At 52.8% G+C, this 25,527-nt stretch overlaps 1 protein-coding gene and 1 non-coding gene across 5 annotated transcripts in view; both read left to right on the forward strand.

The window, feature by feature from the left end:
* Positions 1-25,527, forward strand: part of PFKFB3 (6-phosphofructo-2-kinase/fructose-2,6-biphosphatase 3) — a 71,141-nt gene that overhangs the window by 4,439 nt on the left and 41,175 nt on the right. The window lies entirely within an intron of this gene.
* TRNAA-AGC lies at positions 5,349-5,420 on the forward strand. Its single transcript has one exon. It is a non-coding gene; the product is annotated as a tRNA-Ala (tRNA).

The following is a 25,527-nucleotide window of genomic DNA, read 5'->3' on the forward strand; positions in this document are numbered from 1 at the left end:
CGCCCTCTGCTCTGTGTCTCTGCAGGCAGGCTGTGTTCTGCGCTCTCCTCCCTTGGGGCCCGGCAGCTTGCTGGATGGGACAGGGCTCCCTGGCCATTTCAGAGGCTCTGCCCCGCATGTCTGCAGTACGATTCCCAGGGAATCACCTGGCAGCCGGGCTGAGCTGGCCCGTTTCCGAGCTGACCTGTCTCCAGGTTCCCCGCTGCTGGTTATCATGGGACATCTCTGCCGATGGCGCCTTCCCAGGCCTTTGCTCCATGGGCTGCACCCTTCTAATGCGTTCCCATTACTGTAGAGCACGTCCTCTGCTATGGTCAGTGTCCCCAGCATCCAGTCGTGGCCATCAGGGCCCCTGGGGTTCTCACACCTGTCGCTTCCCCCCCATACCCTCTCCCCTCCTCGGACCCAGCCACCCTTTCTGGGGGCTCACCACCCTTCACAGAACATTTACACACACAGACACACACACTTGCACGTGCACTACTTCTGGTCATTCCTTAAGGCCCTGCTCAAGTTCAAGTCTTCTCTGCACCCCTCTCTACCTGTTCTTGCAGGCATATCCTGCCCCATAGCCGGAGTTCCACACTTACTGGGCCTCTGAAGGCTTCCTGCATGTTCATTTGTCCTCGGCTTGGGGGACAGTCTGTGTCTCATACTTCTGTTGGGCCAGGCGGTAGCAAATGCTTCATAAATCCTTGTGCTCGGTTAATTTGTCAGAAACCCATTTTCTTCAGCAGTGGGTAGTTGCACAGCGCTGACTTCTGTCAAAGCACATGATACCCTCTGTCCTCCAGGCCGGCCTGGGCCCTGCCTCTGACGTCAGGATGCAGGCATCCCTGGTCTGGGTCCTGCTGGGAGCTCCGGCCGCGGACTCCTTGCGGGTCTCCCTAGAGTCTGAAGTAATTACTGGTGGCAGGTCCTTCCAGGGGGAACCTCAGCGAGGGGCGACTGTGCTGGGCGCGGCCACCCAGGCCGCTGGAGATGTAATTCATGTACTTCAGCATCGAAGCCCCAGGGTTTCCCATGTGTGTTCAGTTGTAAACAACTTGGAAAGTGCAGAAAACAGAAGGAACACAAAAAGGGCTCATCATCTCACAGCCTGCAGAGAACAGTTCCAAGGTTTCATCCTGGTGATTCGGCCGGTGGAGGGACACCTGTAAGGGGGGACCCAGGAAGGAGTGCCCTCCACCCAAGCCCGCTGGCCTCAAACAGCACGTGGGGCTCTGAGCTGCATCTGTGCCCCAGGTCTGAGCGAGGGGGGCCCGTCCCAGGGGTATGGACGCCCTGCTCAGGGGCCAGGCAGGGGACGTCCGGAGTGGGAGGGTTTGGGGCTCTCCTGTCTGGATGTGCAGAGATGCCGATGCTTTTGCAGAAACAACCGTGTTCTTCCTGAGGGCCAAACAATACCAATGATTTGGTATTTTGACTGTTGGCTTGACCTACTGAACCCTGTCGAAGGCCTCCCCCTGAGGCCTGGGGACGTGGGCCAGTCCAGTCACAGGAAGAGCAAGATTCTGTCAGTCCATGGGGGATAGACAGGAGCTTAGTGAGATGCTCCCAAGGAAGAGTGGGCTTTGAAGCAGGGACAGAGAAGGATTTGAGGTGCTGAGCATAGAAGGACGCATTTTGATGCAGACAGACGCTTGGGAAAGCCTGGTCTGGGTACCGTGGCCCCTGCTGCTGGGGCCAGACGCACCGTTTCTCTTATTCCTGGCCCCGCACTGGGGTTAACTGGGGAGCTTCTAAAAAAGTCTGATGCGGGAACTATATTCAGTATCTTGTAATAACCTTTAGTGAGAAAGAATATGAAAATGAATGTCTGTATGTGCATGACTGGGACATGGTGCTGTGCACCAGAAATTGACACATTGTAACTGACTTCTTTTAATTAAAAGAAAAATGTAGAGTCAAATTTGGGGGGGGAAAAAAAGTCTGATGCACCAGAAATTCTGATTTAATGGTTCTGGATTGACGCCTGGATAGAAGGATTCATGAAACAATGCTAACCCTTAGGCTACAAGGTACACACTGCCATTTCCAGTCCATTCCATCTCTTTAAAAAGGATTCTGGTCCAGTTCCAAGAAACCAATTTCAAGGCCAGTCACGGGAAGTAACCCACACTCCTGAAAATGCATTTATCAGACCTCGGAGGTGACAAAGCAGTGACTGGCACCTCGCAGGCTCCCTGGCAGCTTGGATTCTGGGTGTGACTGAGCGTCTTGGGCAGGTCTGGGTGGGGCAGGTGAGGCAGGTGCTGCTCAACTCTGGGGTGGGGTGAGGGGTTTTCTGAGCCAGGGTCCTGGGAGGAAGCAGTGAGTCTGTATGAAAGGAGGGAGGCCCCCAACACGCAGCCACCTGCAAGGGCTCATCATAAAGTAAATATTTTGAGAATAGGAAAAGGAGGGTTATGGACTCGCTCGCTGGGGAACTGTAGGAGAAAGGGCAAGAAATGCACCTGGAGCCCTGCCTTGGCTGCCCACCATCTGTGATGTTACCTGTCTCTCCATAAGCCCTTCAGTCACGCAGCAAATAGCAGGTGTGTGTGAAGCGCTGGGGGTGCAGCAGGGAACTAAGCGGACAGAGACGCCTGCCCTCGGGGGCTTACGTTCTGATGTGGGGACAGACAGTAACAGACAAGTGAGTGAGCAGAGTGTGTGTCCAATGGGCATAAGTGCTGGGGAGAAAGATAATGCAGTGGGGGTGGGAGGAGGGGTGCTGTTTCAAACAGGATGATTGGAGGGTCACTGAGATGACATTTGGGCAGAGACTGAATGGAATGAAGGAGTGGACTGTGCCATATCTTAGGAGAGTGTCTGGCAGGGGGATGTGTAGGTGCAAAGGTCCTGTGGCCACAGTGGCCTGAGTATGGAGGCCAGGGAGACTGGAGCGGAGTGCATGTGGGATGTGGTTTAGAAAGGGTGGGTCGTGTAGGTCCTCAAGGCCGTTGGAAAGCCGTGGCCTCTTCCTTAGAGTGAGATGGGAAGTCCTGGGAGGGTTTTGGTGGAGACGAGGCGTGGGTTAACTTTATGTTATAAAACCATCTGGACTGCATGTGGCTGCCCTCCTGGAAACAGATCGCAGGTGAGGGGGGCCGTTGGCTGGGGTCAGGGTGATGGAGCGAGAGGTGGCCGTCAGGGGTCAGATTCTGAACAATTTTGGGAGGCAGAGACGGCAGGGTCTGTCAATGGATTTGACTGGATGGGGGTGGGAGAGCCGGTGAGTCTTGAATGTCTCCTATGACTGCCTCCTCACCAGCCTGTGCAGATCCTGAGAACACGTACTGGTGTTTAACAGCCGCACCACCGGTGGAGTGGCAGGCCCCAGCGGGCTTGGCGGGCCCTGTAACTGTCGGGTAACCTCAGGCGGGGCAGACCTCCTGAGTTGTGGTTCACTCTCTGTCCCTGGTTCAAAAGGATTGGGGCTTGGCAGGCAGCCCGCTGAAAAATCCATTATGCCCTGGGCTGGTCGCCAGGCAGACGCGTCTTTTAAGGAGAAACTGGCTTCCCAAGTCTGGGCGGGTGATTCTTGCCGCTAGCTTCGCTGTGGCACTGGGCATGGATAGTTTCCAAGCTGGGAGGGAAGCGATTGGTAGGTTTTCCATGTGGCCAGTGTTTCCTACCAAGTGATCTGTAGGTTTCCACCAATTAAATTTCTCTCCATTAACCTGGGAAGGCCCCCACCGTGGGGGAGAAAAGGAAAACCCCCCTCCAGGAAGGCTTCCTGGACTAGCTCAGTCCAGCCACCAGCTGACCGAGTGAGCCTCCTAATAGGATGACCAACTCAACCTGGTTCATCCCGGGTTTGAGCACTGACGGTCCCAAGACCCAGCCACCTCCTCATCCCAGGCAAACTGGGACAGCAGGTCACCCTCCCTACCTCCAGCCAACCCTTGTGCCTTGTCTGATGACAGCTAGATAGCCTCATTTTAGAGAAATGGGCTTGAAAACCTCATTCATGTCTGAACAACAAATAGACTCCAAGGTAATTTTATGGCCCTGGGTTCCAGGCTTGAAAGGACAGAAGATGCGTTTCAAAGCCATTCTGCCAACAGACTTATTAGAAAAGTCGAAACAAGAATTTTATCATCGACTTGCAGCCTCATCGTAACAGCAAAGTAATCTGAATCTGCAGATTACCTGGCTTCTCTGTGAAAAATCGAGAACTCAGATGTCACCCCTTTTTCATGAAAGTGAGCCGGCCGGCATCCACTCTGCCATGAATCACGTTTACTTCTGTGACATCATTTCCCAGATACAAACGTGGAACAAAGAATGGAACCGGCTTCCAGCTGAAATCATGTTTGGCACAAATCCTGGATATGATATAAGAGCTTTTCACGTAAAGTCATTTGAATGCAGCAAAAGGTCATGTTGTCACTCCTGCTTTGTGGGAAATTGGTTTCTTAACCTTATAAAACTTTTACAAGTTCATTTTCGAATGCCTACCAATAAGTAATCCACAACGTGACAGCCACATCATAGGAGGGCCAGCTGGGCCCAGCAAGGAGACCGGCCTGTGCCTCTCTGGGGCTGTGGTCCCTTGTCTGGCTTCTGCTAGAAATAACCAGGTGACTGGGAGAGTCTTTAAGAAACCAGGCAGAGAGTGACGTGATAAAGAAAAAAAGAAACGAAACCTCTTCAGGGCTCAGGAGAACGTAGATGGGGGGATCGTGGTGAAAGGCTTCCTTGCTGGCAGAAAGGAAGGCTGACAGCATCAAGTGTGGGAGGGAATGAGGACCAGAAGGGTCTCTGATACGTTGCTCGTGGGCATGTAATTTGGTTCAGTTGTCTCAGAGACAAGTTTGAAATTGTCATGCACAGTTGAAACCCACGCGCCTGCAACCAGGTGTCATCCTAGGTGTTTCCCTGAGGGAGACCTCTGGGCAGCTGGTGTTCACTCGTATTCTACTGGAGTGCCTTTAAACAACCCCAAAGCCCCTGGACAGGAGAAGAATGAATTAATTCTTGGTATAGTCCCATGATGGAATATTCTGTGCAGTCTGAATGAGCCACACTTTGAAAGACAGCTACACACAGTACTGTCCATGAGTCTTTTAAAAAACCCCACAACATTGGATACAGTCAGATACTTTTAAAAATAAAATTAAAACAACAAAAGGAAACAATATGCTTTTAAGATACACACATAATAAAACGATATTTCTTTTATACGATTCAGGAGAATGGTTACTTCTGTGTGGGGAGGCAGGACCCCGGGAGAGGGGGACAGACAGACATAATCAGAGTTGGTAATTCAGATGTCGACTGGCTGATGGATTCCTGGTTGTCTGTTATATCATTTAAACAAACAAGTACAAAGGAGGGCCCTCCGGGGAATCAGTGATGGGGGGGGTATAGCTCAGTGGTAGAGCTCATGCTTAGCACGCACGAGGTCCTGGGTTCAATCCCCAGTACCCCCATTAAATAAATAAATAAATACATGAATAAATAAGCCTAATTACGCCGCCACCACCACCACCACCGAACAGATGAAAAAAAAAAAAAACACTCTGGTGGGGAGCCGTCAGCCAGGTAGCCGGTCGAGACAGCTCCAGCCCCGATCCGGCCTCGGGGTCTCTTACTGGAAGGCGCCGCCACCGTTCTCCTCGCTCCTCCGGTGCCAGCGTCTTCTGCTGCTGGCTCTCTCCTCCCATGGAGCTCAGTCCTTGGCAGCAGAACGAGAACAAAGTCAGAGATACTGGGGTACATCCTTGGGGCTGACGCAGCAGTTGTGGACACAGAACGTCTGGTCGTATGGCTGTGTCCTTGGAACCAGGGTTCCAGTCGTGGGGTAAGAGAAACCACCTGTTTTTTTTTTAACAGCCTGGCACTTTCTTGCCCCTGTTAGTCAGCCAGGGTCAGTAGCGAGCCTGGTCACCTCGAGTCACCGGCTGTTGCATTTCTCAACGTGTTTTGTTGTTGTTTGGCCATTTGAGAATCTGCTGCAGACGTCATGACACTTCATCCCTAAGTACTTCCGCCCGTTCCTCCCAAGATCAGGAACACTCTCTTATGTTATCCCTGTGGATTCGCGGAGTTTTACAATTATGATTGCTCGTGTTAGAATCCATTCCTGATGTGATTCGGTTTTGCTTTTTTTTAGCTGAAGTACAGCCGGTTTACAGTATTGTGTTAACTTCTGTGTTCACGCGCTCGTCGCCCCGGACTTGGCCAAGACCCTGTTGGGACGGCTGCCGAGTCTTTCTGACACATCGCCTCTGCTTTGTGAGCTCTTCCTTATTTTCTGGTACGGCCAGGTGCTCCGGGCTCTGCTCTGCTTCGTTGAGGTCAACCACTTCTCCAAGGGGCCTGGTTACTTCTACATCCTGGAGGGCGGTAGTTAACAACCAAGCCCTGGGCTCTGGTTTGCTTCCTGCTCCTGGGGAGCCACTGTTCCTAGGGCCTTTTCAACGGCCCTAGGAAGGAGATGCTTTAAAAAATCATCAATTTAGGCTCTCTCGTTCCAGCCCCACACCAGAGGGCTCTTCCTCTCCTTTCCCCGCATTCCATATTTTTTTAAGGTCCTTCTTTATTTTTATTTTTTAAAAACTAAAAAAAAATTTTCACATATTCATTTTCATAAAAGGTTATTGCAAGATATTGACTATAGTTCCCTGTGCTCTACAGAATAAATTTTTTAAAATCTATTTTTATATATAGTGGTTAATATTTGCAAATCTCAAACTCCCAAATTTACCCCTTCCCACCCCCTTTCCCCTGGTAACCATAAGACTGTTTACCATGTCTGCAAGTCTGTTTCTGTTTTGTAGATGAGTTCATTACTGTCCTCTTTTGTTTTTCCCATTCCATATTTGTTTTATATATTTTCCCTAACAGTCTTTTTTTTTTTTTAATCTTGAATCACCTTTACTCCTGGTATTGTTAATTTAGAAAACAAAATTCCTCGTGATGAACGTCTTAATTCCGCATGAGCGGCGGCAGTGAGTAGACCATAAACTCTGCACAGGTTGGGGCTGATACCCAGTCTCCTGGGGCCACAGAAACACCTGCTCAGACAGGAGGGTCTGGAGGAGGCACAACCAGGAATACTTTACGTTCTTTCTATACGTGCCAGTCCTTTCACGATGCATGTATATTACCTGAAGAGTAAGAAACAGGAATTTTTTAAAGTCAAAATTAGGGGGTGGGGTGTAGAAGGCCCCACACCTGCTATCCAAGCCCCCCTCTCAGCTGTGGGCCTCTCCTCACCCACAGTCCCAGGAGCAGATAAGCAACCCAGAGCTCGGACCACCAAGCATTTAAAAAGGAGGAAGGAAAAAACAACAACAACAACAACAACAAAAAAAACTTGAGGAAAACCAACACCAGAACAGAGAAGCCGAAAGCTTAACAGCTACAACACGCAAGACACAGAGTTAACAGAAGACACAGAGGAAGACATGTCTGGTTGATGATTAACATCTTGAGAATGATTAAGGCGGAAATCATGCTGGGAAGAGACAGCCGCTAGAGCCTTGCTTCTCAAAGTGTGGTCCCCCATCGCCATGACCCGGGAGTTTATTTAAAATGCAGAATCTCAGAGCGCATCCCAGGATGACTAAAACAGAATCTGCATTTTCAGAAGACCCACGGGGTGATGTGTATGCCCGTTGATGTCAGTGGGTCACTGGAGGGCATGGAGTCTGAAATTTTGATTATTGGGGAAAAAAATAACTGGTGGACTACGAGGCAGAAATGGATTCAGCTGGATTGAAAATTAGTGAGTCGAAAGCTGCAGATGGGGTGGTCTCTCAGTACTGCCTCTGGGTCTGATCTCTCTTGGCAAAATCAGACATCGGGAGGAGAGGAAAAAACATTTTTCTTAGAATTCTATACTTAGTAAATAAACTACCAGTGAAATAAGAGCAAAACAGAGGTGCATTTAGGATGGCAAAGATTCAGAAAAGTTACCCTCGTGCCCTCTGGTGGGGTTGCTGGGGCGTTGAGGGGGGGGATGGATGATGAAGATTATCTGAAAGAATTGCGTGAAGTACAAAGAAAACAAAGAATTAATGTAAGACACAAGAAACAGCGGTGAGTAATGAAGTAGAAAACCTAGGTTAGGTTTCACTAACTCTTGATGCATAATTTAAAAATATTTATATTAAAAATACTAGATAATCTCAAAATGCAAGGTCGCAGAGGGAGGAGAGAGGAAGACCAAAAAAACCCCCAAAAAACCAAAAAACCCTACATAGATTCAATGTCAACACTTTAGTCCTTCATATCGTAGGGGAGGAAAAAGAGTTTTCCTTCTACTCCTTGGCTGAGACATCTCCCCCTCCCCCTCCCTCCCATAAAAAGATGAGCAGGAGGAAAAAAATTTTAAATGATGATAAGGGAGCCCCAGAAAGACGGGATTCAGAAGGCTGCCAGGCAGCTGGGGCCTGTATACCCTCCTGAGCCAGGACTGGGATGGGGGTCGGGGCTCCGCAGGGGAGGAAGACAGTTCCCAGGACGGTGGGGAGGAAAGGTGTGGTCCACTGTCCCCCTCCCCTGCAGATGTCTCTGGCGACAGTGCCTTATTCCTGGTACAGACGCCCTTTCTAATGTAAATTTCCCTTACAAAAGGTGAACCTCTCCGTTTCCGGAGCTTCTCCTGTGACTGCGGTTTCTCAAAAGCAACCAGCTCAAAATAATCCTTAAGCGGAGAGGCATATTTTGGGGTGGCGCATTCTGCCGCCCTTGATACACCTGGAGCCAGGCCGTGGAGACAGACGGAGGTGGCCAGGGACCGTGGGATAAGGAGAGGCAGGCAGAGGGCAGGACTTTGCGGCGTCTCCACGGCGGCGAGGCCAGGGAGGAGCCTGCAGGTGCCCCACGCCCGACCCCAGCCGCCGCCTCCCCCTCCCGGAGATGTTAGCGGAGCCGCGCGGCCGCGGGGGAGGTCAGCTCAGGACACCCTGCGACGGCAGCGGCGGCGGAGCTGGAGGGGCGGGGGCGGGGGCTGGGGGGGCGAGGGGGCGGGGCGGGCGCGCGGATTGGCTGCCGGCGCGGCGCACGGGCCGATCAGCGCGCGCCCCGCCCCTCCCGGCAGCGCCGCACGCCGCGTTCTCGTGGCGCCGCCCCAGCCTGCCCCGCGGCGCGGCTCCTGCACGTGGGCGCGGCGTGCACCCCGCGCTGCCAGCCCGGCGACCAGTGCCGGCTCTGCGCTTCCCCTCCCCGCGGCGTGGTTTCGTTTTCCGGCCGAGGGCTTTTTCCGAGAAGGCCTGGGAGCGGCCGTGCTTTGTCAAGGCGCCAAAGGAAATAGGTCGGCAGGTGACTTGCCGAATCCCGGGTGGGGCGGGCCGGGGGGCTTGCGCGCCGGAGGAAGGGGGTCGGGGCGGCATTAAAAAGAGCCCTGAACGTGGGAACTTGCGTAAGAGCCTGCGGCGTTTTTATCTTCGGGAAGTAAATGGTGCAAGAGCTCCGTGCTGGTTTTCCCTGCCCGGCAGAAAGACGTACTAAACCCCCTGTTCTGTGGACGCGATGTTCCGTGTAGCATCGTGTAAACAGCTCACACAGCTACCCAAGATTGGGGACCTCAGTGGACCCCAGAAACTGCACCCCTGCGTTGCATGCAGGCCCAGACCCCCAACCTGGAGCTGGGAAGCTCCCCTACTCTCCACAGAGCCTGGAATGAATTGGGACCGTGGCTATATCCAGCTCATCCTTAAGAGGGTCTGGACTTAACTCGCAGAGAATGACTCAGCTTGTGGAGGGTCAGGAAGCCAAGTCATGTGAGGAGTGGTTGAAGAACTGGGGTGTTCAGCCCAGACTAGACAGGCCCTGGGGGTACGTGGGCGCAGCTGCAAGTATGTGAAGGACTCTCACGTGAAGGAGAGATTGCACAGGTCCCCTGCTGCCTGAGGGGACAGAACAGCGCAGTTTATAGCAGATGAATATCAGGTCAGTTACAGAGACAAGAAGGAAGGAGCCTTGATGGAGTTTTCTCCCGCAGTCTGGTACAGCTAGGTGTTTACCTCTGTGGGTGGTGAAACAGCTGGACCCTGTGGGGTCCTACTTGGTACAAATCCTTTCCGTATCTCCCAGTTTCTTGGTTGTAAGAAATAGGCTTCATTTAGCCTCCTAGATCTTCCGAAAGTTCTAGAGGGTAGACTCAAAACAGTTGCTAATCAGGAAAGGGAGGGAGTGCAGAGCCAAATGAGAAACAATTAGGAAGCAATTGTGCAGCCTTGGGGCAGGGTCCTGGTTCCTACTTAAGGAATACACATAACAATATCTTTTGAGTTCTGCAGGAAGCAGGGCCCCCACCCAGGTGGAGGATGGCAGCTTCAGGCCAAGGACAAGATTGCTGAAACATTGCACAATTAACCTCAGCACCAACCAATCAGAAGGAAGTCACACACACTGCAACTCTCAACCCAAATTCTACCTATTGAAATTTATATCCCCCCAAACCATTGGGGAGTTTGGGTTTTGCAAGCTTGAGCCACCGGTCCTTTCTTGGCCCTGCAATAAGCCTTTCTCTGCTCCGAACTCCAGTGGTTCAGTTTGTTTGGCCTCACTTTGTGTCGCGCACACGGACTTTTGTTCGGTAACAGTGGAGCTAAGATTTAAGCAGATCTGCTGCCCTGCAAAGGACTTGCCTTTTCATGACGCGTCTGTTTCAATGGAATGGGTTACTCTGGGAGTAGTGATAGTGCCAAAGGGTTTCTGCATTGATGGAGTGCACTGGACCAGAAGGTTCATCGAACTCCATTTAGCTGTGTCACTAATTCTCTACCTCAGATGAAGAGGGAGGTCGTCCTGGGCCAGACGAATGACAGAGGTGGGGTGTTGGGCTCTGCAGTCAGACTTCTGGGTTCAGACACCAGCTCCACCCCCTTAGCAGCTGCGAGCCCTTCGAGAAGTTTCTCCCCCTCTCTGTGCCTGGTTTTCCCACCTGTCAGTTGTGTGGGGGGGTTGTGAGGATGAAGCACAGAACACTCGGTCCTGGCTTGGCACGTGCTTGGTGCCCCCCCCTCTGCCGGTGCCCTCGGTCCAGTGATGACACCTCTGCATCCTGCCTCCGAATGAGCTTTGCTGGGTGGGAGACTGGAGGATGGGTGGTCAGCGCTGCAGCTGCCCCTGGCTCACTGGTCTTCCTGGCCTGCCCTGCAGAAATGCAGGTGGTCTGCAGTGCTGACTTGTGTCCAGGAAACTCCCTAGTCGTCCATCTGCCGGAGACATCACCTCCCAAAGTGGTCCTCACCGGGACGCCCCTCCTTCCCTCATCCCCAGAGTTCTCCAGCAGGATCCCGATCCGCGGTGGTCCATGCGCCCGGAGAAGAGAAGTTTTCCCATTCTTCCTCACTCTCAGATCTGTGGGATTGTGATGGGGTCTCTGGTGGCTACAAGCAGAGCTGGATCTTAATTTTTATGAGAAGAGGAATGAAGAGGGCTCAAGACTGGGCCACAGTCGTAGCTGTTGGGAGCGTAGATACAGAGCAGACATGCCTTCCCACGGGATCTTTGATTTTGATCTTGGGCCTTTGTGTCTGTTCCTCAGGCTGCCAGGGGGCAAGGTGTTTGTGTGTGTGTACTTGGGTGGGGGTGGGCGAGGAACAGGGAGAAAAGGGTAGTTTTCTGAGCTCCAGAGAGGCTCACACCTGTGAAGACTCTTTAAAAAGCGTTCTAAAAAATTTGGCGTCCTTAAATGCATATACTCTGGGGTGAAATCCGGGTCCCTGAGCTCTGCTACATAATTGGCCGCAGGTATCAGAGGCCCTAGAGAGGACTGGCTGCAGCCTGACTCCCAATTTTATGTCTTTATAAAGGTTTTATTTTGCGGATGTGCATTTCCTCAGCCTTCACGGGCTTCGGGGAGGCTCTGGGTCTGTATGCGAAGACTGAAATACTTGCTGGTAGTAGGTACGGCTTGCTCTCCGGGAAGATGACTTCTCTTCCCTGTTTGCATGAACCTTAATTTAGTAACATTTTGGGAGTCTATTTCTGCATTGAATTTCCTGAACTTCTGTTTGTGGTTGTTTTGAAGTGGCGGGGTTGAGGGGACGTGCCTTGGGGCCCACCCGCTGGTTCTCTAATGAGGAGATGATGGTTTTACTTTCAAGCAGGAGGACGTGTTCACCGTCCACGGAGCCCCAGAAATAGATACCCTGCCCAAGATAGGAGGCGATGTGCCTAGAAGCAGTTAACAAAGCTCTGTAGTTTTAACTCTCTTCAGACTATCTTGGGAGACTTCTTGGATTGTTTGGTGATCTAGAAATGAGAAGGAATATGAATTGTGTTCACATCAAAAGAGAAACCTGTCTTCCACGCTGACTCCCTGTCTGTTCCTTGTTTACCTTTTCTTTCCTGTTCCTCTAACGAATGAGATACACATACAGACGGATGGACATGTGAATGGGACTAGAAGCTCTCAGCCACTGATGGTGCAAATGGGAAAATTAAGCACAAGAGTGGCGGGGGCTGGTGTCAGGGGGTGGTGGTCAGGCAGGAGCAGAGTCGGGGTGGGGGGAAAGGGGAGGGGGAGCTTTCTGAAAAGCAGAGGGGATCACCTCTGCCTGGACCCCACCCATGTCCTTCCTCAGCCCCCAGAGCATGACTTTGCATGCGGGAAGGAAATATTACAACTTCTCTTTCTACTTACTGGTTAAAAAAAAAATTTTTTTTTTAAATGGAAGTAAGCTGGGGATTGAACCCAGAACCTCGTGCCTGCTAAGTAAGCACGCCCTCTACCCCTCAGCTCTCCCCTCCCCACTCTTTCTACATATGGTTAACTCATCCTTTTTAATTTTGAATTTTCAGGCACGCTTTATAATGTCCCTATCAGGACAGTGGCACGTATATCTAATTTATAGCTAAAGACATATCTTACTGGGAGGTGGTGGTTTGTGGGGAGGAAAGTTCGGAGGCCACTGCTCAAAGAAATGGTGACACAGCAGGGAGAGACGGTGGTGCTTCGGGAACTTGAATGCACGTGACTCATCAGAGATGTCGCTAAAATGTAAATTCCTGTTCAGTCGGTCTGGACTGGAGCCCCAAACTCAGCAGTCGAGGGCTGACTCAGAAGGAGCAAAATGGTGGTGTTCACTGCTGCTGGGTTTTTTTTTGCTACAAGATTTCATTTGGTGTCTTAGTCATAGAGGGAAACCCTGAAAGCCTGCAGGGGGTCAGGGACAGATGCTCTGGAGCCTCCTCTCTGGAATGTCCCGGCCTTACCCCCGACGCAGCAAGGAAGTCCCCATGTGGTGGATGTCAGAGACGTCCCGGCATCTGTGACCACCAGGGATGTCACTGTCCTGTGATATGTGACTTGCTCTGCTACCTTGGTCCAGGTGGCTTCAGGGGCCGCCTTCGCAGGAAGGGAGGGGGCTGGGTGCAGTCAGAGGAAAACGGACATCTCTGAAGCTCGAAGGAGGAGGAGGAGGGCGGACAGGTGCGCCCCTTAGAGCTGGTGCCGCCCCTCCTGCCTTCTGCGCTGGGGGCTCAGGTGCTTCCTTCCCTTGCCTGCCTGTCCCTCCCCTCCACCGCACAGGTGACAGTGTACCTACCCCTGCTGACGTTAACTAACATTTGTAAAGCACATTTCAGCACTGCTGCTTAAAAACGGCAGCTCCCCAAGCCTCGGAGTTTTTTTGATTGAAGTGTACGTTTACAGTGTTGTGCTAGTTTCTGGTGTACAGCATAGCGATTCAGTTAGACGTACGTATGTTCTTTTTCATTATAGGTTATTACAAGCTATTGAATATAGTTCCCTGTGCTCTACATTAGGGCCTTGTTGTTTATCTATTTTATATATGGTAATTTGTATCTGCTAATGTCAAACTCCTAACTTATCCCCACTCCCTTTCCCTTTTGGTAACCATAAGTATGTTTTCTATGTCTGTGAGTCTGTTTCTGATCTGTAAATAATTCATTTGTATTGAGCCCAGTATTCTTTTCACCACTTTGCAAAGGAGGAAACTGAGGCCCTGAGCGGTTGAGGGGCTTATCTGAGACCATGGGGCCTGGAAGCAGTGGAACAGGGCAGACTTTCTCAGCTATGGGCTGGGCTCGCCGTTCCCTGCGTTTAGATAAAAACTGCCTCTGCTCTGGGAGCCCGTGAGAGTTAAGAGGCTTGAGTTTTTGAGGACTTCAGTCCTCACTCATTCATTCATCAGATAAGTATCCATGATGTGTCCAGTCCGAAGTGCTTGTAACTCAGAGACGAACAAGGCAGTGCTGGGTCTGGAGGCAGGAGTCAGAGAAGCAGAGGCGGATCGACCAGATGTCCGGTGATGGGATCAGGTCACTGCGCTACTGGAGGGTCCCGGTGCCCGCGGCAGGGGTGGCAGAGAAGGTTCACTGGCAAAGGGGTTTAGGCTGAGACCTGAGGGTGAGTGACCAGCAGGATGAAGAGCGGGGACGCCGCCCGCGGGGACTCAGTGTGCAGAGGTGGGCGGCTCTCTGCAACGTGATCGAAGCAGAAAGGATGGTGATGAATATATTTGAAACTTAAACAAGAATCCTAATGACTTATACTCATGCATCACTCTGTCTTCCTGCCGGACCGGCCCGTTTAATCCTTGTGGAAGGCCCTGCGGATAATGTTGGCTCTGAGATTCCCCTTGCTCTTCATACAGCGGCTCCCTATTCTGTCGACTCGTGTTTGCATGGTGTGCGTGCCCCATCCTTGTACGTCCCACGACCTCCCGTCTTCGTATTTAAGCTGGATTTCTTATCCTGGGGCATGCCTGGGGGGAGAAGCAGCTGGGATGGCCGGAGTGAAGGGGCCGGGAGGGGAGAAAGGCTGCTGGGAGCCCCCTGCACGGGACCTACAGTGAAGACTGAGGAGGTTGAAGGTGGTCTCAGGAGAAGTAGGGAGCCAGTGATAGCTCCCGAGCAGGGGAAGAACCGGGCTGAAGTATTGTTTTTGGAAACGCGTGTGTGAGCGGAGTGTGCGACAGACGGGAATGGGGAGGCTGGAGGAAGGGGCTGGGAAGTGACCCCTATGGTCCAGGTGAGGTCGCAGGGCTTACGTCTGCCGAGACAGAAGGGGTGAGACGAGCACACATCACGTATATGAGCGATGCTACGGGAAGTGGGGTTTGGTGACTCATTAGCCATGGGGATTGGAGAGACCTGAAGCAGGAAGTGAAGTCAGAGGAAGGATCAGTGGTCACCAAGGGGGCCTCACTCCAAAGCCCATGCTCTGTCTGCTAATCTCTCTGAGCCTGAGTTTCCTTATCTGCACAGTACGGGCGCTTGGTCCCGGTGACTCATCCTGGACTCCTGTTAGACCTGGGCTCCTGGCACAGACCTGCTGTTTACGTTGTTTCAGGGACCCAGGTCTGTTTATCAGGAGAAGCCAAGCCCTCCCCAACCTCTTCCCGTCTGGCCACATCACCTACCCTCCCCATCCGGACTGGGGGTTCTTAGAAGAGTCACAGCACCCCCAGCACGTGGCCAGGCTGTGCCCAGGCAGGGCACCTCATGGGCAGCTCAGGTCCCACGGAGCCGGGGCTGCCACGGCCCCGCCTGCCCTCCCGGGCCTGCTGCCTGGAGCTGCCCGCGGTCCCCGGCCAAGGAGGCTGAGACAGAGCCCAGCTGCCAGGCAGATTCTTGTCCCTGCCCTGGACCGCAGGAACCCAGCCCAGGACGAATGGCTTCTCATGTGGTGGGGGGAGCAGGTGGAGCTAGCCTGGCGCTCCATCGGGTCAGGCCTCTTCGGCCCTGGGCTCCCTGTCCTTCTTCTGCAGACTTTGCGGGTGACGCCCGGCCGTGAGGTCCTGGTGAGCCCCACAGACGGGCCTGTTTCTTTTCAGCTGGGATGAATTGGCGCCCAGCCTCAAACATGTGTCACCTCTTCTTCTGTTCCCACGGATGAGGGAAATAACTTCTTTTTCGCTGGGTGAAACAGGAGGCTGCTGTTAAGTGGTGATAAAGTACCGACAGATGTGGAATTTCATCCACACCGTGGAAAATCCATGTCCTGCTCTCTGCCTCAGAAACAAAGGGCTGGTCAGTGACTCCCCCAAGGGCAGGAAATGGACACAGTTTGGACAGAATCAGGACTCAAACCCCTAGTTCTTTTGATTGCACATACTATGGTCTTTAATTGAACACAAACGTTTACTAAGCCTTAGTTAACTTAAAGATCTGTAAAATGCAAATACAGGGACTCTGTTTACTGAAGAAAACCCATTATAAGTGCACCCACGCAGTTCAAACCCGTTATGGTTCGAGGGTCAACTGTATATCCGTATTTTAGGCAGAATGGCCCAAAAGAAAGAAACCAAAGTACTGGGGAGAATTTGGAGTGACAGGAACTCTCAGGTGGAAGTAAAAATTGATATCACCGTTTTGGAAAACCATTCGGCAGGATTTGCTGAGCTGGGCCCAGCAGTTCCGCTCCCCGGCGCAGACCCGCAGGAGCGCGCGCCAAGGCCCGGGCGAGGGCGTGCCCGGCAGCGCTGCTTCCAACAGCGCCTCAGCGGAAACCACTCAGTGCTCCAGCCAGGTGGACGCACAGACTGTGGTGCGTCGCGCAGCCGAGCAGTGACAACAGAGGAACGAGGGCTGTAAGAGGCGACGTGAAACACTCGTGGTCTCCATGTTGAGTGCGTAACGCCAGCCCCAAGGGAATAGTACAGTGCTGAAGCGCTGATGTAACCTCAGCCAAACAGTCTAGCCCATGTTGTTCTAAGGCAAGGTGCTGGTTACCTCGAGGGCAGTGACTGGCGGGGACTGGGGTTCTGGTAGGTGACCTCGTTCCTGCTCTGGGTGATGCTCACGCAGGTGGGTTCACTGGGAGCTTTACAAAGTCTGCATTTTTGTACGTATGTTACACTTCAATGATGTGTCGATTTAAAAAATGACTTGGCGGGTTGGAAACCTGAATTTTAGCTGCCACTAACTTGTGCCTCAGGCCAGCCGCCTCCTTCTGGATTTTCTGTGAAATCGATGGCTTGGACCAGGTCGTGGTTTGCAAATCTCTCAGGGCTGCAGAACCATCTCTTCCAACAAAACTGAACCTGAAATCTAAGTACATGAAGCAGAGCGAGCGGGTTGGGGGAAAATCGGGGATGGCATCAGGATGGGGGTTACAGCTGCTGTCTGGCCAGGGCCCGGGGAAGCAGGTGGGAGCACCGTTTCTGCATGCTCTGGTGGGACTGCAGAGCTGGGAGACGACTCCGAGGGATGCTGCGGGTCTGCGGTCCTTGCGCTTAGCCTGCAGGGAGCTACTCCAGCACTTTGTCCTGCAGTGGCTTCTTACATGACAAACTCCGACAGGGAGGGCTTGACCAACTGCTCTGGTGTTCTTCCTGGTGGACAGAAATCCAGACGCTACCTGGTGACTCAAGTGTAGCCATTCACATCCTAGTATGAATTGCTCTTATCAGATTTCCTTTCCCTACACATGAGAGAGTTCAATAAAACCCAGTTAATGGAAAATTTTGGATGCAGGGATAGGGTGAGGAGGGTTTGGGGAGCTCGGAAAACTACTGGGAGGTGGGGGCACCCGGGAGGGTGGCTGTGTGAGGTGGGGGGTGGTGTGTCGACACCGATGAACTCCCACACTGTTGCGGATGCAGCCTTGATCATAATGGGGAGTGTGAAGAATCTAACATCAGCGATTCCCAGACGTCGGGAAGAGCCCCATTTACTCAGGTCTCGTTGCTTCCGGCCTCTCTGAGTCCGCGGGCGCAGGCAGGCTGCCCCGCATGGCTGTCACCACTCATCCACGGGTCCGGTGTTTACGGGACACCTAGTCTGTGCCAGGCTTGGTTCCAGTATCGGGGCTCATCAGTGGCAGAAACAAACAAGCAAACAGAAGTCTCAGCCCTCACGGGGGACACGAGACAGTAAACAGGGTAACAGAACACAGCACGTTCGCTGATGATGAATGCTCAGGGGGAAAATAAAGCAGGAAGGAGGGGACGTGAAGTGTGGGGCGCGTGTGCTAAGTCGTAAGCAGGGGGCCCATGGAGAGACGGTTTCAGCAAGTCCACGAAGTGGTGGGGGAGGGAGGCTGGTGGGGGTGAGGGGAAAGGGGATGGGTTCAAGGGGGCGGCGTGGCAGGAACTATCTAGTGGGCAGGGCCCCCCTCCCTCCCTCGGGACCTGGCCTGACCCGACACGGGGGCCTTCGGAGGGAGGTTACGCTGGAACGTGGTCAAGTGTTACTTCTCCTGGGAGCAGGGAGTGGGCATCTTTGCCTTGAATCTGTTTGCTGGGGAAGGGACTTAGGGCTTTGGGAGCCATTCCAGGCCTCGCAGGGCAGGTGGGGAAGTGTCTGTGGGCGGTGAGCCCTTGGGCACCCCTCCGCGTAGGGCACTTGCCTCTGCCTCGCCAGGCACTCTGCAGAGCAGGCTTCATTGCTGCTGGCCCACCTCTGACACGACTGCCTTGGGAAATGGCCTCTCGTCCCCCTTTCCTCCTCCCTCCCCTGGTGATCACTGAGAAAGCCCCGCCCCCAATCCCTGAGGAGAGCAAGGGCACCTCTGGGTTGGGTGGTTCCGAAGATGAGAGAGAATTTGTGCAAAGTGCTTAACACAGTGCCTGGTGCACTGGAGACAAGGGAGCTGTTAGGAATTTACCGGCTAAGCAGCAGCACAGCTAGTACTCCCTGGGCTCTGTTAGCTCCCCTGATTTACCAGTGAAGCGACTGGGGCACAGAGAGGTTAAGTTCTTGGTTGGCGGTCACACAGCTGGGAAGTGATGAATTTGAACCCAGGCAGTCTGAGCAGCGGATGAAGACAGGCAGAAGCTTGGCATGTGCAGGGCACTAGGCTGCTTTTGGGCTATTTGTCCAAATCTCTTACTCTTTGCCAAAAGCTTTCTGATCATTTATCAGTGAGCAGTTTGTTCGCTTTGGTGTTGAAAGGCCACGTCTACAAGGAGAAGGAATGGGGTGTGGGGAGGAGGCCCCCGGCAGGAGGAATTTTCCTTTTCCTGCTTCTGCTCTGGGATGGCACCATCACTGGGGCCGTCAGAGGACGGTGTGGAGGCCCAGGAAGTCAACGGGAAGGAGGTGGGGGAAAAGAAGGAACCCAGCCCCCTGCTCCCCCCCCGGCAGAGGCTGGGTCTCCTGATGGTGAGCCAGCTGGTGCCCCAGGAGCCCGAGGAGGCGGGAATCCTGTTGTCTGAGCAGGTTGATACGGGAGGACTGGAGTGCAGAGACGTGCTGGATGACCCTGACCGTGAGCTGGAGCTGCCGGCGTCACAGTGTGCGGTGGGGGCACTGAAACCCAGCGTTCCTCTGGGTTTGCTGAGTTATGAGATGACCGCTGAGCCCCCAGGCGTGTGACCAGCTCCAGACAGGGAGTGTCCTTTAACAGGGACAGAGTGAGGTCAACCTAAGCCATAGGTACGACCACGTGGAAAAGATTGGACTCTTGACATTCAGCCAAAGTAACCCACTTTTAGAAATGTCTGCCATTAGCCCGATTTTGAATGAATGAATGATGTGTACATAAGTCAGCGTGGACTCCACGTCCACAGGCAGCACTCAGGCGTTCGGACAGAGGGAAGAACGTGGTCCTGTTTTTTCCCTAATGGTGAGAATAGCACAAGCTCGCTGTGGGGGGCAGGAAGGAAAGGAACCACCTGTGATTCCCTGACACAGAGGTGGCCCGTGTTGTCTCTTCGGGTAGTTTCCTTCTGTCTTTTTCCCCCCAAATAGTTGACCACATGATACGTGCAGTTTGTATTCTGACTGCCTTACTTTTAAGACTCCAAACTCAGATGTTCTACTCGGTGTATTAGTTTGCAGAAAAACAGCCAATTGTTGAATGTGTTCCTAAAATGAAGACGTATCCTGATCATATATTGTAGAGGTTGATGCTGACAGTTTTGAAAAAGAGTTTAGAAGTGGAAGCAGAGACTCGAACAGATATTTATTTGCACACACACGCTTGTAGCAGCGCTATTCGCAGGAGCCAAAAGGTGGGAGCAACCTCAGTGTCCCTTGGCCGGTGACTGGATAAATCCGCACGGTGGGATGTTATGCAGCCTTGAGAAGGAAGGACGTTCTGACACCCACTGCAACACGTGTGAACCCTGAGGACCTCATGCTAAGAGAAATAAGGTAGTCACCAAAGTGCAAACAGGTGATTCCACCTATATGAGGGGTTCAGAGACAGGAGGGGGGACGCGGGTACCAGGGACTGGAGGGGAGTGGGGACCTACCGTTAGGTCGACTCAGAGTTTCAGTTTGGGACGATGAGCATTTCTGGAGGTGATGGGTGTGCTCAGTGTCCCTGGACTACACCCTTAGAAGTGGTTAAATTGGTAAGTTTCAGATTATGTTTATTTCACCACAATGAAACAAAACAGAAAAAAAGATAAAGAGTTTGGAGCGGGGGTGCCGGGCTGCTGGTGACCCCTCCTCCCTCTCCTCCCTGCCTCCTCTAATCCCTCGCCCGTGCTCTGGGGGAGGCCAGCCAGGTTCCCACGACTCCCGCCTCTTGCTTCTCCACCCCATGTCCCCAGTGCATGCGCGCGCACGCACACACACACGCACACACACCCTGGAAGACTGGAGGTCCTGGATGCAGACGGGCCTGAGGCCAGGGTGGCATCTGCGATGTGCGGGGAGACCAAGTAAGACAGGGGAGCACAAGGAGAGGGGAGAGGCAGCTGGCTACACCCCGTGAACAAGTGGTGGGGGCTCTGAATCCTGACGTCACCCCCAGGAGAAGCAGAGCCTCCCAAATACGATCCCTTCCAGGACGGCTGTCCCTGCCGGTGCTCTGTTGGGCTCTGAGGTGCAGCGGGACTGGCAGGGCAGCAGGCTTCTGTCTCGGGGCTGGAAACAGCAATGTAGCGTCCCCCTGCTTGGCACCCCCAGGCCTTGGTCCTCCCCTAGGCTCCTGCCACACAAGGCTGAGGACGTGGAACCTTGGCCAGGGGCCAGTGGGAGCCGGTGGAGGAGGCGGCAAGATGGCCCCAGGCTCTCATTCATGGTCTCAGCTGGACGATGCCCAAAGTGAAGGTGAAGTTTGTCATCCAGTCCAGGGTTGGGGCCAGGATCAGGAGGGCAGAGGGCTGAGTATCCATCACACAGTGCAATGCCATTGCCCCAGGGACCCCACTGGCTTCGCAGCAGGGTCAGCCAGGGTGTCTGTCTGTCCCCATGGACCCACCCTGTTGACCTCAGGCTCAGAAACTGGACATGGCTGAGCCCTGCAGCGTCTGAAGCACCAGAGCGCTGCATGCACACGTGTACACACACACATGCACACAGCCCCGCCCCAGGTGACTTGGTCTTCACCCGCCGCACCTGCTGCTCTCACAGCGGGGGGTGGGGGCACTTCAGGGGTCTCATCTCTGTGGGTAAATGAGCTCCCAGGGGACTTTTTCAGCCTGGGATGGCAGGTTAGGAGGGAATTTTCTCTGGAAACTACCTAGGAGTTCAGTATCCTAAGAATGTATCCAGCCTTCTTTCAGAAGGACCATCCAGTTCTTCATTCTCAAAAACAAAACAAAACAAACAAGAATAGGTGTCAGGGCTGCTAAGTGGCTATGAACCACATAGAAGAAAACGCTGCCCGTGCGGCAGGGATTCCGACTCCGAGGGGTTCACTGAGTCTGGAGCTTTTGCTCACGAGTCTCCCCAGAGCACCCACAGACTCCGCTGCGATTTTGCTTACCAGCTGCTTGCCATGCATGTGTGTCTTGTTTCCTGGCCATGGGATAAGATACGTAGTCAGACTGTTGGTGGGAATGTAATTTGGTACAGCTACTATGGAAAACACTATGGAGATTTCCTTAAAAAAACTGAACATAGAACTATGCTAGGATCAAGCAGTCCCAGTCCTGGGCACATATCTGGAGAAAACTCTAACTCAGCAAGACACCTATGCCCTAGTGTTCACAGCAACGCTGTGTACAACAGCCAAGACGTGGAAGCAATCTAAGTGTCCATTGACAGACGACTGTATAAAGAAGTTGTGGTATATTTATACAGTGGAATACTACTCGGCCATAAAAAAGAATGAAATCGTCATTTGCAGCAACATGGATGGACCTGGAGATGATCATACTAAGTAAGTCAGACAGAGAAAGACAAATATCATATGACATCACCTTATATGTGGGATCTACAATATGATACAAATGTTCTTATTTACAAAACAGAAATAGACTCACAGACATAGAAAACAAACTTATGATTGCCAAAGGGGAAAGGGGGAGGGTAGGGATAAATTTGGAGTTTGGGATCAGCATATGCAAAACAGATACACATCAAGGACCTACTGTAAAGCACAAGGAACTACGCTCAATATCTTACGTATACCCTATACGTTATAACCTATAATGAAAAAGAACATGAAAAAATACGTGTAATAACTGAGTCAGTATGCTGTACACCAGAAGCTAACACAACATTGTGAGTCAATTATACTTAAATTAAAAAAAAAAGATCCTTACAGTCAGATGCCCCGTCCTGTACTTCTCCCAGTTTCTGTGTGGTGCAGAATCTTTATTTGGCTGGACAGGTGGATCCCTTGAGAGGCTTGTAAAGCATTGCAGAGCCTGAACCCCACCTGGCAGTCCTGAGCGAATCACTCTAGCACGGGGCTTACACGTTGGATGATTTTAAAATGTTCTCTGGACGGTTCTTGCGTGTCCCTGACATGGCGAACGAGGGATCTGTGTCATGGCTCAGGTTAAGTAAGCAGTTTTGTGTGGTCACTCATTTTTCCCCCCTTAGATTATCCAAGGCGATCATCCCGGGATCTCAAGTTGTTGAAACCCAGGACATAAAAAACCTGATTGAAATAGCCGGGAGGCTGAGCCTTGTTTTACAGGAGGCTCTGGTGGGAGAGTCACTTGGGTGGCCCGGCTGTAGCCACCCAACTTCCTGGTGAAGTTGCGTCACATCTCGTATCGGCCCAGGAGGACTTCCAGTTCTTCCCACGCGTCCTCACTCAACCTCTCATGGCTTTGGGAGGATTATGGAAACTGCTTTAAGTCACGGTCCACTCACGAAGCATCCCAGGTGGGGCTGTTTCTGCAGGGAGCCCACCTCATCCACTCTACCCGAAGCCGCCGCGACCAGACGGGCTGCCACCAGCCCCGGTCCTGGGGGCGCACCGTGTTGGGAGCCTGGGCCCCCGTGCACTACACTGTACGTGTGTGACACCCGGTTTCCAGTCCGGGATGAGTGAGGATAGTCTCCTGCTTGGCAGGCTCATCGCTTTAGGTGAAGTCGTTCAGACTGCACATCTTCAGGGGCCCAGAGGTCATGCTGCGATGTGGGGCCAGGCGGTCTGTTCTGTTTCCCAGGGAGAGGGCTGACCGGGCCTGGGGTGTCCCCACCCGAGACAGCACACAAGGGCCTCTCCGCTGCGGACTCCTTTGGGAGGAAGCCCCTCTTTGTGCGATATGATATGTCAACGCAGCTGAACACGTGGCGGGCAGTGTTGAAATGGTCCCTGGCCAGGCACAGCCTCGCTTGTTCCGGGCTGCCTGACCCAGCTGCCAGGACCCAGGAATTTCTTCTCCTTTCGATGCTGTTCCTCCAGCCTCCAACGTGGGGCCCCTGAGTCCCCCCACCCCCGAAAAGGAGATACTCAGAAGGCACCCTCATCTATACTTGCTAATTGCTAACCTGCTAGTTGTCTGCTGTGTCCTGTTGTTTCTGTTCGTGTTATTGAACCCAAATTTGCATCGGAGGTCAGACAAAGAAGTGCGAGCCTTTGTCTTTGTCCAGGATCAGCAAGTAGGTGAGGAGGGGAGGTGAGGGCTGCCGGCCTCAGGCTCCTGCCCCAGACCTCAGGGGCCCCTTCCTCTGGGTGATGCGGGGGCTCCCGCGGCCCCTCCTGCCTGAGGCTCCCTGGCAGACCCCTACCCCCACCCCAGACCTGATGTCTTCCCCCTTTTCTTGCCCCTTTTAACCAGATTCACACGTGCACACAAACACACACTTCCTCAAACAGGGTTTCATTTCGGGAGGCCAGTGGGGCACAGTGGTTAACAGCACGGACTTTCCACCTTGTGGTCAGACACACCTGGCTTCGCATCCCTGTGGTGTGACCTGGTGCGGGGTTTTCACCTCCCAACCTGGATTTCCTTCTCCGAAAACAAGTGACACCATTACTTCCCTGACTGAGTTGTTGAGAAAATGTATGTCAAACTTGAGCACAGAGCTTGGCCCAGGGTAAGTGCTCAATAAATGGTAGCTGTTTTCGTAACGGTGACTAATTTGGCTGTTGGATAGTTAGCATAGATGGTGCTCCAGTTATTATAAAATATTTTAAAATATAGGAAGGCACACACACAAAATGAAAATGAAACTCCCCTGTGTTCAACCACCAAGATCTTTCATTTCTGATGTATAGAAACCTGTAATATATTCTATTCCATTGCATATGTACCACATCTTCCTTTTCCAGTCATCTGTCGATGGACGTTTAGGTTGTTTCCATGTCTTGGCTGCTGTAAACAGTGCTGCTGTGAACACTGGGGTGCATGTATCTTGTTGAATTAGAATTTCCCCTGGATGTATGCCCAGGAGTGGGATTGCTGGATCATAGGGTAATTCTATGTTTAGTTTTTAAAGGAAGAAAGCCCTAATGTATTCTAGAAAATGGAGATTCCACAGCATGACTTTTAGGTATAATTTCCTCGCTGCCATATTCTGCTGTTGGGAGAACACCTGATACACGGCGCACGACAGTGTTCAAGGAATACACCCTCGTTGGCAGTGACACCACCTGGGTCCCGAGACTTCTATGTCCCTGGCTTTTATCCTTTTCGTAATTCCCTGGTGATGAGTTCCTGACGACTCTCTGTGCAGGTGGTCATGGGGCGGGGTCCTCTGCCCTGGCTGTTGGTCTGTGGGGGGTGTATTCCACCTGATTCGTGTATCCCAGGGGGCCTCTTGGGACGGTGGTCCTCCTCCCTGCACGCCTGGCACCTCTGCCTCCTTCTGCGTGTCTTTCCAATACTGAGGCAGCCATCTGGGGCGGCCCAGGCCAGGACGCTGAGTGGCTTGGCCCGGTTTCCTAAAGACCAAAGCCGAGAGAGAGAGAACCCCCTCAGAGGGCGGGCTGTGAAGACCCCGGAAGAGACCAGCCCCTGGCCGCCGCGGGAGGCCACGCCCGAGCCCACCCACCTGACTCAGGGCCTCGGGGTCGGTGCCCGCCTTGCTGCCCCCCCAGCTTCCCCCTTCCCTTGAGGTCTGGGTGTGGGTTAAGTCAGGGACGGCGGGAGGGGCTCTGCTCTAAGCCGCCCAGTGATCATTGACAGTTTAATGGGGAGGTGGGTGCAGATTCTTCTCTGAGAGCAAGTTAGATAAGGATGGAATGCACAGGCCGTAAATGCTGGCCATTGAGAGGGTGAGGCGGGCGAGGGAAGAAGACCAGGGCCTCAGATTTGCTCCCTCTGGTCTGTCCGTCTTCCCTCTGGTGTGGCTAGACCAGTGCTCCGTCTGAAAGTCACTCTGTGGGGCTCAGGCCTCACCTGATTGTACTAGATCAAAGTTCCTTCCTCCTTCATTTAAAAAAAAACAAAACCCACTGCGGAACCCCTTTCACAGTGATGTGAAGTGTTGCTGACTCCTGCCAAGAGCAGGAACCCTGTCCGAATTTTCGGG

The sequence above is a fragment of the Camelus ferus genome, chromosome 35 (genome assembly GCF_009834535.1).
Source record: "Camelus ferus isolate YT-003-E chromosome 35, BCGSAC_Cfer_1.0, whole genome shotgun sequence".
Taxonomy (NCBI): Eukaryota; Metazoa; Chordata; class Mammalia; order Artiodactyla; family Camelidae; genus Camelus; species Camelus ferus.